The sequence below is a fragment of the Phacochoerus africanus genome, chromosome 2 (genome assembly GCF_016906955.1).
Source record: "Phacochoerus africanus isolate WHEZ1 chromosome 2, ROS_Pafr_v1, whole genome shotgun sequence".
NCBI lineage: Eukaryota > Metazoa > Chordata > Mammalia > Artiodactyla > Suidae > Phacochoerus > Phacochoerus africanus.
Genome location: NC_062545.1, coordinates 133,335,828 through 133,349,931, shown reverse-complemented (window position 1 = coordinate 133,349,931; position 14,104 = coordinate 133,335,828). Strand labels below are relative to the sequence as shown.

The following is a 14,104-nucleotide window of genomic DNA, read 5'->3' as shown; positions in this document are numbered from 1 at the left end:
AGGGAACCCCGATAAGGTTATCAGCAAATTTTTCAGCAGAAACTCTGTAGGCCAGAAGGGACTGGCATGACATACTTAACGTGATGAAAATAAAAAACCTCCAACCGAGATTACTCTACCCAGCAAGGCTCTCATTCAGATTTGAAGGAGAAATCAAAACCTTCACAGATAGGCAAAAGTTGAGAGAATTCAGCAACACTAAACCAGCCTTACAACAAATACTAAAGGAACTTCTCTAGGCAGAAAAGAAAAGATAGCAACAGGAAACAAAAATACCACAAATTACAAGGCTCACCAGTAAAGGTATATATACAGTAAATATATGAAATCATCCATGCACAATTATACCACCAAAATCATAAATCATGAGAAGAGGTGGGTACAAATGCAGGACACTGGAGATGAACTTGCAATTAAGAGAACAACAACTTAAAACAATCTCATATACATATAAACTCTAATCAAAACTTCAGAATAACTGCAAACCAAAAATCTACAATTGATACACAAACAAGGAATCTCTGGAGAAGAAATATATCTCATAGTAAATAAGTGCATAATCCACCATGAAAGGGGTCATTTGACAACATTCTTGGAATGCTGAAGTCTTCTTAGATCTGATTCTGATTTCCTCTCCATCAGAGAATTTATGATAATTATAATTAAATAATGCAAATGTACAATTAAATAATACAGTTCTACAATTGTATTATTAATAGCCATTTCTCTCCATGGTACAATGTAAGGTCTATAATGTCTTGTTTATCACATCAACTAGAATGGTGTAATAGCTATATTGAAGAATCAACAAGATGTAACAAATTGTGAGAACATATTTATATAATTACACTGTTTTTTAAACAATTTATGCATTTTATATTTTACTTATTTTCAGAGAGTGTATTATTTTTGCTATTCTTACCAGTTATTATTCTTTTTATTATGCTATACAAAATATTTAATGGTATATAAGGCTTTCTTCTTTATAAATTTTAGTTGCATAATATACACAATTTTAATATAATGCTAATTTTTAAAGAAAAATTGAAATGTAATAGATAATACTAAATAGTAAAAATGAAAGCCATCCAAAATGGGATAAAGTATAGAATAAATTTCCTATTTGTCTCAGCATATTTTCCATTCCACTTCTCCAGAGGGAGTCACTTAATCTGTTTCTTAAGATCCATGATATAATAATGTGTGAATGTAATTGTGTTTAAATATATGTATCTTATTCTGTTAAAAAAAATTAAAATTAAATTTAAAAAAAAAGTTAGGCACCAAAAAAAAAGAAGTTAGGCACCAAGAGGCTAGTTATAAGTTCAAGTGACTTATTTAAGGTTGCAGTTTCTCTGTGTGTTTCCACCAAATAGGATAGGTGGGTGATACTTCAAAGCTTTAATACGACTCATCTTCCTCTTCTTTTAAATTACCTTCCTTAGAATTGAGCATCTTTTCCCAAGATACTTAACTGTAGTAGTAGGTAACATCCCCTCTTTAATACTCCCCAAGAGTTGACAACCCCTCAGGAATTCCTTCAGACACTTATCAGTGACTACTCATGGGATGATGTGCTGATGAGAATAGTCCTAAAATCTGTGAAACCATCTGTTTTCACCAGACCAAGTCTTCCTCTCACCCTCACATTAATTAACATTAGGCCAATTGGCTGACTGACCCCTTCTTGAATAACAAACCTCAAACTTTTGCACTCCTTCAATCACCTTTCATTCTTGCTATGTATTGTTAACTGCACAGGAGTGGGGTTTGGCAGTTAATCCTGCCATGATTTGCAGTTAATCCTTCAGAAAGTTCCTGGTGTCAAATGAATCATCTTGCATACTTGAAAAATTCAACAATGTCTCTTCACCTTTTATCATCTTTACTTTCTTCAGAGCCAATAAGAACTGAAGTAATAGAATGCTCCTTCTTATCACTTTCATAGCCATTACATGAAGTTAAGAATGCTCATGAAATCCATCAAAATTAGGTACAAGCCCAGCAAACACTAATCCACCATAGACTAATACAAAAAGGAAGCCAGTCTACAACAAATACTGCATCTGTTGATGGTAGGCAGAGTTGATTTTCTTTTGTTAAGGAAGGTCACCTTGTTTCTACTTGTCCAAGTCGGGGGGGGGGGGGGTTTAAAGGTGCTATCTTGTTTTTTGACTGGTAAAAGTAAAAGCAACTATTTTGGAAAACATCTTGGATTATTATCACAATATGAATTTCAATGCCTGTTGCAAAGGCATTATAATTTGTTTGGCAAGATTTGTTTTCAGAGAAATAGTTGTCTTTGCAGAATTCATACTATATGCACAAATATTTTCATATCACTCTTAGCGCTGACATTTTAAAGGCTTTCCTGGGTAAATGCATGTGTTCATACACAAGCAGAGTTGACTCATTCATATTGAGTTTTCAATGCTATGTTTGTAGATAGTATGGAATATTAGGAAGGCCCCTAGATTGAAAGTCAGCAACTAGATTCTCATCCAATCTGTTACTCTAAGAGTTTGGTCAAGTCTATGAGCTTGGTTTTAGGAGCTTGGTCAAATCCTGACTCTTAATTTCTTCACATATAAAATGGGATTATAATGCCAATCCTCTTTATGTAATGAGTCTGTAGGAAAAAATGAAATAAAATATGTGAAAATAATTTGAAAACTATAAAATATGCTTAAAAATTTTAAATAGTCTTATAATTATGCTTAACTCTGAAAAGTTTCTCTCACATACACATATGCTCATCATCAACTGATTTATCTGGTGTGTATTTTTTGCAGATATTTGAATCTATCCTATATTCCTCCCAAAGTTTACTGTTTTTATAAAGAATAGTTTGAAAAAGAAGAAGAATATTGGGCAGTAGAATAAAAAGAAGTTGCTTCAGCATTCATACACCTATAACCCCTTTCATGGTCTTACTAACAAGCATTTAAAATTGATATTAAATGTATAAAATAAATAACGGATGTCACACTCCATGAAGAGGGGGTTGCAGGAATTCTTTTCCTTTTGAACTCAGGAACTCTCCTTGCTATCACCCTCTTGTACACAGGGAATTCAGGCCCAATAAGATTGGATTTCACACACCTTCTCTCTAATCTTCTAGAATACAGTTCTCAAACTGGAGTCCTACCAGTTGTTTTAATGCAAGCGGTATAATACTAACAATGTTTTTGCTTATATTAATTATTTTTATGCTTTAATTTCTATTGCTGTTATTAGTGGATGGCCTATTCAATACCTCATGAAAACTAGCATTTTCCTTAGCTTGTATTCTGGTGGGAAATTTTCACAATGGCCAGGTAGATGCTCTAAGAATACATAGTCTACAGTATCTTTTATTCCTTTGAGGTTATCTTAGAATTGAGGGCTGGGGGGTGGGGTGGGGTGGTGGTTACTTGTTCAACTTAAAAATAGTGTCATCTCTCCATTTCCAAACCTTGGCTGCCTCATCTGTTTTATTTTATCCTATTTTTCTTAATAAAGCAATTAAAAGTTTCACACACACACACACAAAGCAATAAATGAGTCTAGCAGCTCTGAGAACACCTAACGGAAATCCATGTTGGTCCCAGTGCTATTTATAGTTTATCCTCTTTTATTCTTTAGTTTATTGTCTTATTCGGCTTGGGCAGATTTCTTTTATCAAAGTTGCTGTTGCCAGGAAACATAGAAACAAGATGGAGAACAAAAGCTAAAAGCAGAATAGCTTCATCTTCTCCCCTTCCCATCCACACAGATACATTCAAATAAACATCCCCTGGAGTTCCCGTCATGACGCAGCAGAAACGAATCAGCCTAGGAACGATGAGGTTGCAGGGTCGATCCCTGGCCTCCTAATTCAGTGGGTTAAGGATCCAGCGTTGCCTTGAGCTGTCATGTAGGTCTCAGATCTGGCACTGCTTGGATCTGGCACTGCTGTGGCTGTGGCGTAGGCCAGCAGTGGCAGCTCTGATTCGACCCCTAGCCTGGGAACCTCCATATGCCAAGAGTGCGGCCCTAAAAAGCAAAAAGCAAAAAAAAAAAAAAAAAAGAATAAATAAAAATTTTCTAAAAAATTAAACAAACATCCCTAAACACACACTCATCTACAATCACATTCACCCAGACCCACCTATGTCCAAATGTAGGCTGTAAACATAACAGATGCCCCATCCAATGTGAGTAAATACCTATTGACCTTTATCAAATTAGCATCCATCTCTGAACTAGGTCACAAGTACTTTAACCCAGGCCTCCTGGCTCCCAACTCCACGCTCCTTCTACTATACATGGAGTATTTCCTGATAGGACTGTTCAAAAAATGAGACAAGTACATTTTCTTCCACTATAAATACTTCTTGCCTTTAGTTTTGAAACCACTTTAAAGACCTCTAAATAATAAAGCTCATCCTTATACCAAAGAAGAGAATGAGACAAAAAGAAATGATGAGGGAGGGTTGGCTGGCTGAAGAGCCATCCTTTGAAGTGAGCCAAACACTTAAGAAGCCCCTATATGTTCAGGCTCTGAGGACACAGTCCTTCCTAAATGTCATGGGGGAGGTAAAATGAGAGTAGGCAGTACTTGATGTACATGTGTGTATGTATGCCTGAAAGGTGGTACATCCTGGTGGAGATTATAGTGGAAGGTTATTGAGTGCTGCAACGGTACTATACTGGTACCAAAACTACCTTTCCTAGTGGAAGAAAACCATCTGAAAAAATGGGATCAACATACCATTTCAGAGACTATCAGTTTACCCCGTCACTTTAAAAATGATGACAGTGAAAGGTTAAGTTATTTTCCCAAGGCCACAAAAGAGATCAGAGACATCAGAGACAGAGCTAGGGTTTAAACTCTGCCCAGTGCTGAAATCTTAAACAATTATGGTGTTGCCTCATGGAAAAACCCACCTAACCTCATTCTGTGATACTGGGAAAATATGGTTATGGGAGCCACACATCCCTGACTAGTGGTCATTAGTTGATTTTGAGATGCCTGTGGAAAACCTAAAGCAACTTTATCCCAAAGATCTATTGAAATCTTGAAACAGTGAATTCCACCACACTTCACATCCTTGTCACAGATCCAAAATTGTACCTTCTCTTACATGATCATCCCTATGTTGCTCAGGGCTTCCTCTCCCTGAACTTGTTCTCCTCTACTCTCTTTCTTCTCTATTTTTTTTTTTTTTTCCGTTTTAGGGCTGCAGCATATGGAAGTTCCTGGACTGGGGGTCTAATTGGAGCTGCAGCTGCGAGCCTAGCTACAGTCTCAGCAATGCCAGAACAGAGCCACATCTGTGACCTACACTGCAGCTTGCAGCAACGACAACAAAGCCTTAACCCAATGAGTGAGGCCAGGGATCAAACCCGCATCCTCATTGACACTTGTTGCATTCTTTTTTCTTTTTTTGTCTTTGTAAGGGCCGCACCCACGGCAAATGGAGGTTCCCAGGCTAGGGGTCTAATCAGAGCTGTTGCTGCCGGCATACGCCACACCACAACAATGTCAGATCTGAGCCACGTCTTCGACCTACACCACAGCTCACAGCAATGCCAGATCCTTAACCCATTGAGCAAGGCCAGGGATCAAACCTTCGTCCTCATGGATGCTAGGTAGATTTGTTTCCACTGAGCCATGAAGGGAACTCCTGACACTACGTTCTTAACCTGCTGAGCCACAACAGGGACTCTTCCTTTTAAAAATTTTCTACTTTGCTCCCTTCCACCCACTTCTGGAACCATAGTAATCTACCCCCACCATTCTTTTGAAACTATTGTCTCCCAAGATCGTAACTGCATTCCTCTTTGTCAATCCAATGGACATTGTCTAGTCTTTCTCTGCAGGGTTTCATGCCTTCAATTGTTCCCTTCTGGAAGCTCTTTATCCTCCTGTTTCTGGGGCACTTCCCTACCACAGTGCTCATCCCACCATTGTGACCATGCCTTCACTGTCTCCTTCATGGGGCTCTTCTTTAGCTACTTTTTAAAATGTCCTCTCAGCTCCCTCTTACTAGGTGAACTCACGCACACTCTCATGGTTTAGTCATTTACTCTGATGACTTATACATTCATACTCTCAAGCTTTAGAGTCTTATATTTAACTAGACATTCCACAGGCATCTCAGATTCAACTGGTACCAAACTTAAAACCTTTTCTCCTACACACCCAGCTTCATCCCACCTGCTTTTATCCCTGAACTCAATCTCTTTCTTTATTGATGGTACCACCACAGACAACCCAATCTAGAAAACTAATCAATACCCTGAACTCTGCCTTAACCCAACCTTCACCCCCATATCTGCTCAATTCATCAAGTCCTGACAACCTATCTCCTTTATTTCTTGACTTTGTCACGAGCTCTTCACTCCTACTCTCCCCTCCTGGTCTAAGCCCTTATTATACCTTACCTAGATTTCTACAACATCCTCCTAGTTGGTCTTTCTGCTTCTAAGCTTGTCTCCATCAAGCCCTTCCTTCATACAGCCAATAGAATGATCTTACTAAAATATAAACCTGACCTTGTTCTGCCCTAAAACCATTTTGCAGCTCCCTGAGACTCAAAAAGACAAATTCCAAGCTTCCTAACAAGCCCCGTTCAGCCTTCTAGGATCCGGTTTCTGCCCACTCCTCCAGCTTCACCTTTCACCACTCTCTGCCTTATAATTAATGCTCCAGCCACTCTGAACTGCTTATGATTTCCATGGATCATAGTGTACTCTAATTATCTCCAGCATTGTACTTAGCACAAAGACTTATTAAGTGTCTATATTTCTATCTTTCCCAGTAGACTCTCAGCTGATTCCTAAGAGGAAGAACTACATTTTGTTCAGCTTTATATCTCCAGACTCTAACAAAGCAGTTGGCATGTGGTTAGTACTCAATTAATGTTGAAGAATGAATCTATAGAATCTACCATTTAGGGAGTTCCCTTGTGGTGAAGTGGGCTAAGGTCCAGCATTTTCACTGCAGCAGCTTGGGTTTGATCCCTGGCCCAGGAAACTTCCATATGCCGCAGGTGAGACCAAAAAAATAAAATAGAATCTTCCATTCAAAGGGCATGACATAACTTACAATACAAAGGACCTAATAGTATAGAGTTTTCAGGCAATCAGTCAAGTGGTCCAGTGGTGATTTGGCAGTTTGGGAGAAACAGTTTCATTCCCATACACCTTACAAATTTGAAATACAAAGTCAATTTGGATTTTTCACAGCAATCCTGTTGTGTTCATTTTGTTGTTACTAGTACTATTTTAGTTATTATCACCATCCTATATTAAAACCTATTCACTATTAGATTTCAAACTTACTAACATTCAAAGGGACTTAGGTAATTTTTTTTCTTTTTTTTTTTTTTTTTTTGGTCTTTTGAGGGCCACACCCGCAGCATATGGAGGTTCCCAGGCTAGGGGTCTAATCAGAGCTGTAGCTGTCAGCCAGATCCGAGCTGTGTCTGCAACCTACATCATACCTCATGTCAATGCTGGATCCTTAACCCACTGAGTTAAAAGGCCAGGGATTGAACCCGCAACTTTATGGTTCCTAGTAAGATTCATTTCGGCTGTGCTATGATGGGAACTCCTATACTTCAATTCTTTTTTTTTTTTTTTTGTCTTTTTAGGGCCACACCCAGGCTAGGGGTCGAATTGGAGCTGTAGCCACTGGCCTACTCCATAGCCATAGCAACATGGGATCTAAGCCATCTGCGACCTACACCAAAGCTCATGGCAATGCTGGATCCTTAACCCACTGAGCGAGGCCAGGGATTGAAACTGCCTCCTCATGGATGCTAGTCAGATTTGTTTCCACTGAGCTACAACAGGAACTTCTATACCTCAATTTTTTTAAAAGTACTTATTAAGTCATAAATGTATAATGAAAATAGCAACAAAAATACTAGAATTCACAATAATATTTTAAATATAAACAGTAAACCTCATTCTAGTAAGGTGAACATACAATGAGGACGATTTCACACAAGCAAAGGAGGTCCAATCAATTGCCAAGGAATATCTAACAACTAGATATCAGACAATTACTCCATTTCTAAATGTGGTTTTGTCATAAACCCTTATCACAGAGTGGCTTGAGGCAGTCAAAGCTTCCACATTATTTCAAACTAAATTTCAAAACTTGCATTGCAAGCTTCCTGTTAAACTACCTGAGTTTTTCCAAAACAAGTACAAAATAATGCTATCTAGCACAAAATTGGCTCATTCTGTCACTAAGGGCAGAAAAGAGCCCAAAACTACAGAAGCATTACTCCAAGTTTCACTCCTGGTACAAAACAAAGATTACTCTCTTTTTAAGAAACTCATAAAGGTAGCCACCAAGTTAATGACAAATTAAATGCTCAGAGGAAAATTGGACTAGGCAAGTATTGGCAAAATTATTAATGACTCTGATGAGTATCACACATCAATGATATCCAACATGGAAGAATAATTTTAATCACATGCATACTAGTATGTATTTTGTTTCACGGGTGAAATCAATGATGCACAGAGGAAGCACAGCAATTAGCATATGAGTAGAACATATTTGAGGGCAAAGTACTTACAAACTCTTGGTTTTGTCTCTCATCAAAAATCCTATCTATAAAAGAGGTTTTTCATTTAATTAACATTAATTTTTATAAGCTATTACAAAAACTGAAAAAAGTGCATTGGGATCAGTACTAATGGAATAACCAGCTAAGTTTCTAGTGATGAAGGAGGGTGCTACACAAATAAAAGTTTTACCTTTATGCCAAAACATCCACAGCTTTATTCACTACAAAAGATGACACACAAAAATATGTCTCCTAATCTCACCCAGTGTTGTAGGAAATAGCCTAAAATGTGAATATAATTGAATCACAGCTACTGTGCATTTGTTTTCTCAACATGCTCTGCAAAGAAACCAGCAGAGAGCCCTTGACTAACTGTTCCCCCCAGAAGTACTCTGGCTGTCAAGGGCACTCATGCCACCCTTCCAACTGAGGAGTGAGACTAAATCATTCCTGTTCCACATAGATAACATCAGGAGGGAGCAGCTCCATGGATTCAAGTGGCAAATGTCAGCGGTGTAGTTAATTGATTTTCCTGATCCTCTCGTTCAGGAGCAAAACATGTTTATTTTGAATATTGAGACTAAAGCATAATTTTCTTTGAGAAGACTGAAAGTCAGGTTTGAGGAATATCCTTGTAGACATGTAGGATTAGCATCTGATGAAATACTGACTCCACTCTTCCCATGAAAATTCATACCATCATTTCTGGACCCTGGTTCAATTTGAATTATCCAACATCCCAAACCGAAAGGGCTACCACACACTTGCCACCACTCCTGACAAATTACCATAACCAAGCAGGACCCTATGGGGCCTTCCCAGATTAGATACCCACCCATGTTCTCCATCTGCATTTCCTCTGTAAAAAAAAAACCAACTGAGTCAAAGAATACATTTAATCAGAGAAGTGAGAAAATGCAGAAAGGAAAACAGTCAAGCAAGACAGAATAGTTAACAGTTTAGCCATTCAACAAAGTCAAGGACTTTATAGTCTTCCTCAAGGACTACAGATAACATTCTGAGCCATGTCTTTCGAGCTGTTTTGCAGAAACTGAAACCCTCACCAGGTGAAAGAAGTTAACTGTAGGCTGCCCACAAGCACTAGACCCCAGACCAGTTGGAACCAGATGGTTGATGATGCTGACTCCCAATTACCTCACCACAACCAATCAGAAGAATGTCCTTGAGCTGATCATGCCCTGCTCCTTGAACAGTATAAGACCCCTCACTACCCTCCAGGGTGACACAGTTTTGAGGGTATCAGCCTGCTGTGGCCCCTTTTGCCTCACAAAGCAATAAAACTATTCTTTTCTACTTTACCCCAAACTCTGTTTCCACGTTTCTAAACAGCACTGATGAACAGAGGACAAATTTCAGCAATCTTATGAAGAATTTTCTATTTTATCCAGTGATTTTCATATCACTGGATATGAAACCAAATATCTTGCTAAAGATTAAATTGCAAATAATATCTTTCACTGATAACAGGAAAACATTTATTATTAATTTTTCAAGCATTTTTTTCAGCTTAACAGGCATTTATTACCTGAGAAGTATTAATGCTTTTGTTTTTTCTTTTTGGGGCCACACTCGCTGCACATGTAGGTTCCCAGGCCAGGGGTCAAATCGGAACTGTAGCCGCTGGCCTACGCCACAGCCACAGCCACACCAACTCTGAACCTTGTCTGTGATCTACACCACAGCTCACCGCAATGCCGGATCCTTAACCCACTGGGCGAGGCCAGGGATGGAACCCATATCTCATGGATACTAGTCAGATTCATTTCTGCTAAACCATGACAGGAACTCCACTTTTTGTTTTTGTTTTGCTTGGGGTTTTTTTTCTTTACTTTTTAAAATTATTTTTATTGGAGTATAATTGATGTACAATATTATATGTTACAAGTGTACAACACAGTGATTTACTTTTTTTTTTTTTTTTTTTGCTTATATACATAATAGTTCAGGGCATACGGAAGTTCCCAGGCCAGGGATCGGATCAGACCTTCAGCTGCTTGCCTACACTACAGCCACAGCAACTCGAGATCCAGCTGCGTCTGTAAACCTACACCACAGCTCACCAAAATGTCGGATCCTTAACCCACTGATCGAGGCCAGGGATCGAACCCTCATCCTCATGGATCCTAGTCAGGTCCGTTAACTGCTGACAAAGTTCATGAAGGGAACTCCATGATTTACAATTTTAATTACATTTTAAAATAATGATTCAATTTATCATTATTATAAATATTGGCTATATTCCCTGTATTGTACAATATATCTTCATAGTTTATGTTATACATAATAGTTCATACTTCTTAATCCTCTATCCATCTTGCCCCACCCTCTGCCCTTTCCCCAACTGGTAAACACTAATTTGTTTTCTGTATCTTGAGTCTGTTTGTTCTTTGGCATATTCACTAGTTTTATTTTTTATATTTCACATATAAGTGATATCATATAGAATTTATCTTTTTCTGACTTATTTCACTTAGCATAATACACTCCAAGTCCATCCATGTTGTGATATTTCATTTTTTTGTATATATGTACCACATCTTCTTTAATCATTCATCTGTTGATGGACACTTAGGTTGTCTGCATATCCTGGCAACTGTAAATAGTGCTGCTATGAACATTGGGGTGCATACATCTTTTCAAATTAGTGCTTTTTTTTCAGATATATACACAGAAGTGGGATTGCTGGGTTATATGGTAGTTCTATTTTTCATTTTTTGAGAAACCACCATACTGTTTTCCACAGTGGCAGCACCAGTTTATATTCCCACTAACAATGTATGAGGATTCTCTTTTCTCCACATCCTCACCAACATTTGTCATCTGTGTTCTTTTTTATGATTGCATTCTGACAGGTGTGAGGTGTTATCTCGCTGTGGTTTTAATTTGCATTTCTCTGATGATTAATGATATTGAGCATCTTCTCATATGCTTGATCACCTGAATGTCCTTTTTAGAAAAATGTCTATTCAGGTTTTCTGCCCATTTTTTATGAACTTTCCTCTTCATAAGCCTAAAGGTTTTGAAATATTCACCATGTAATTATTTTCCTTTCTTGTCACAAACAAATGGAATTAGTAATCTACAATTCTTACTTATTTTTCTTATGTAAATAACTATAATATTGTTATTAGATCTTATTATTAACAGAAGATATGCACACAATAAGAAAAGAGGACATGGAAGTTCCCATTGTAGTCCAGGAGAAACGAATCCAACTAGGAACCATGAGGTTGCGGGTTCAATCCCTGGCCTCACTCAGTGGGTTAAGGACCTGGCGTTGCTGTGAGCTGTGGCGTAGGTCACAGACATGGCTTGGATGACACGTTGCTGACGCTCTGGTGTAAGCCAGCAGTTGTAGCTCTGATTCGACTCCTAGCCTGGGAACCTCCATATGCCGTGGGTGGGGCCCTAAAAAGCAAAAACAAAACAAGAAAAGAGGACATGTAATGGTTGCAGAGTTCCTATGATAAATCTTCGTTCACAAATATTGTTATTTGCTGTTTAATGGACCCATCAAAGAGAACGTATTCATTGGAACTGCCTCAGATAAGGTATCAGAATTGTGCTTGAGTGTCCTCCTGGACTACCATCTCAGCCCCAGAGGAAGAAATTAAAGAGGTCTAAACACTTCCTGCCCTTGGAAGCAGTTACTAAGTCTTGTGCACAGAGCTTACTCCAGGGTCTTACGCAAACCTCTCATGGCCCACCCCCTTAAGACAAAGGAATCACACTAAGTGTTGGCTCCTGACTACTCTGACTTTTCGATGTAATCTTCCTTTAGCAAAGCTGCAAACCGGATAATACCTGATTGCTGCTGGGCACCAGCTTAGGGAGAATAACATTTGTTAAGTTTCTGTATCTTGGTGTCCTGCAACTCCAACAGAGTAAGCCTAGCAGAGATTGCAACCTCTGCACATCTAGAATTTCCAGCTCCATATAATAAGCTGAACTGTCCACTGGCTCAATTATTGCATATAAGAACCACGTAACCAGCAGTTTCCCGAAGTTGTACTGGACTTTATGTAACATAAATCCAACCACAAGAGCTTAAACTAAGAAAGGATTTTTTTTTTCTCATATAGCCAAAGTCCAGAAGAAGATGGGGTGGCCTGCTGAAAGAAGTCATCGAGGCAAGGGCCCAGCTTCTAACTTGGTATTCTGCCATTCTTAGCATGTGGCTTGTGTCCCCAGAGCTGTAAGATGGTTATTCCCTCCCAAGGTATGGCAATCATATGCTAGACAGAAAGGGGAAAAGTCCTAGCCCAAGGGCAAAGGCATGTCCCAGATTAACCTGCCCCTTTCTACTAGGGGGAGGGGGGGGAAGGTATTCCCAGAGCTCCATCCAGTAAGTAGTAAGTAAACTTCCCCTTACTGGATGACATGGGCCCCGCCCTCCACCTGAAAGGGAGTCTTGGAAGGCATTTTTATCTGGGCACATTGTTGCCTAAACAAAATAAGGGTCTTCTAAGAAAGAATAAATAATAAGAGGATAGATGCTGAGTAGGGAATGAGCAGTGGCTGCCACATGATCAAGAACACTTTAGGTTTTGCACCATTTTCACAAGGCAAAAGCTACTGGCTCAAATTTCAAACTGTCTACTAACTACAGAGGTTTTTTTCCTCCAAGAAATAACTCTAAGTTCCTGATCCTTTATTATCAAACTTACTCTGCATGACTGACTTATCTTACCCTGCTCCCCCAAAAAGGATTGACCACACTCCAGAAAACATCACCTTAGTAACAATCACAAGAATTTACTGGCTCATCAGCATCCTCTGAAGGAACTGAGCAAACACTCTAGCTTTGCACTGTTTGCTAAATGTTCTTCCTGCTGATTCCAAGTAAGATTGTGTCTGTGCCATTTTTTAAAGCCAGGAGGGTCTCCAAAGCAAATCAGGTAAAGAGGGGTATGGAGGAGAATGGGAATGCAAAATAAAAATAAGGCTGCCCCTACCTCCTTGCTCCAAGGCAGCTGCTCCTGCCCATTAATTGAATCACCTGTTGTCTCCAAAGTAATTTAGAGACATCTAATTAATTGTGACATAAGTATCATAGGACTGGATAATTACAACACATCTGCCTTCCCAGGCACTGAAGACAATCCCCTGGTCTACATTATCCACCAAACACTATCCCTCCCTTCTAAAAACACTCAGTCATGTAGAACAAGACACAGAGAGGAAGACACAAGTACTCCAAATCTCAGACTGAGTAGATAATTCAAGGCAATTTCCCTGCTTTCACAGGGGAATGCTAAATAATGTGTCTTTAGAAATGGGAATATTGGATTTGTCTGCCAAGAACTGTGAGACTCAGCAAAGAACTTTACAGGAACGCTTCCCACCTGCTGGAAAGCAGCCCAGTAAAGGCAAGAATACTCGCCTAGAAGGAGCAAGATCTGGGGGCTTGCTGCAGCCCAACATGTCCAGATAAATTACTTCATCTCCCCTGATCCTGATTTTCACATCTATAAAATGACAGTATTGGGCGCTCCCTTGTTAAGGGTGGGCGGCGCGGCTGCTGAGTGGGTACC

General features: G+C 39.1%; 1 protein-coding gene across 3 annotated transcripts in view; it reads right to left on the bottom strand.

Annotated features, from left to right (window-relative positions):
• GPR176 (G protein-coupled receptor 176) overlaps nt 1-14,104 on the bottom strand; it is a 144,890-nt gene that overhangs the window by 63,792 nt on the left and 66,994 nt on the right. The window lies entirely within an intron of this gene.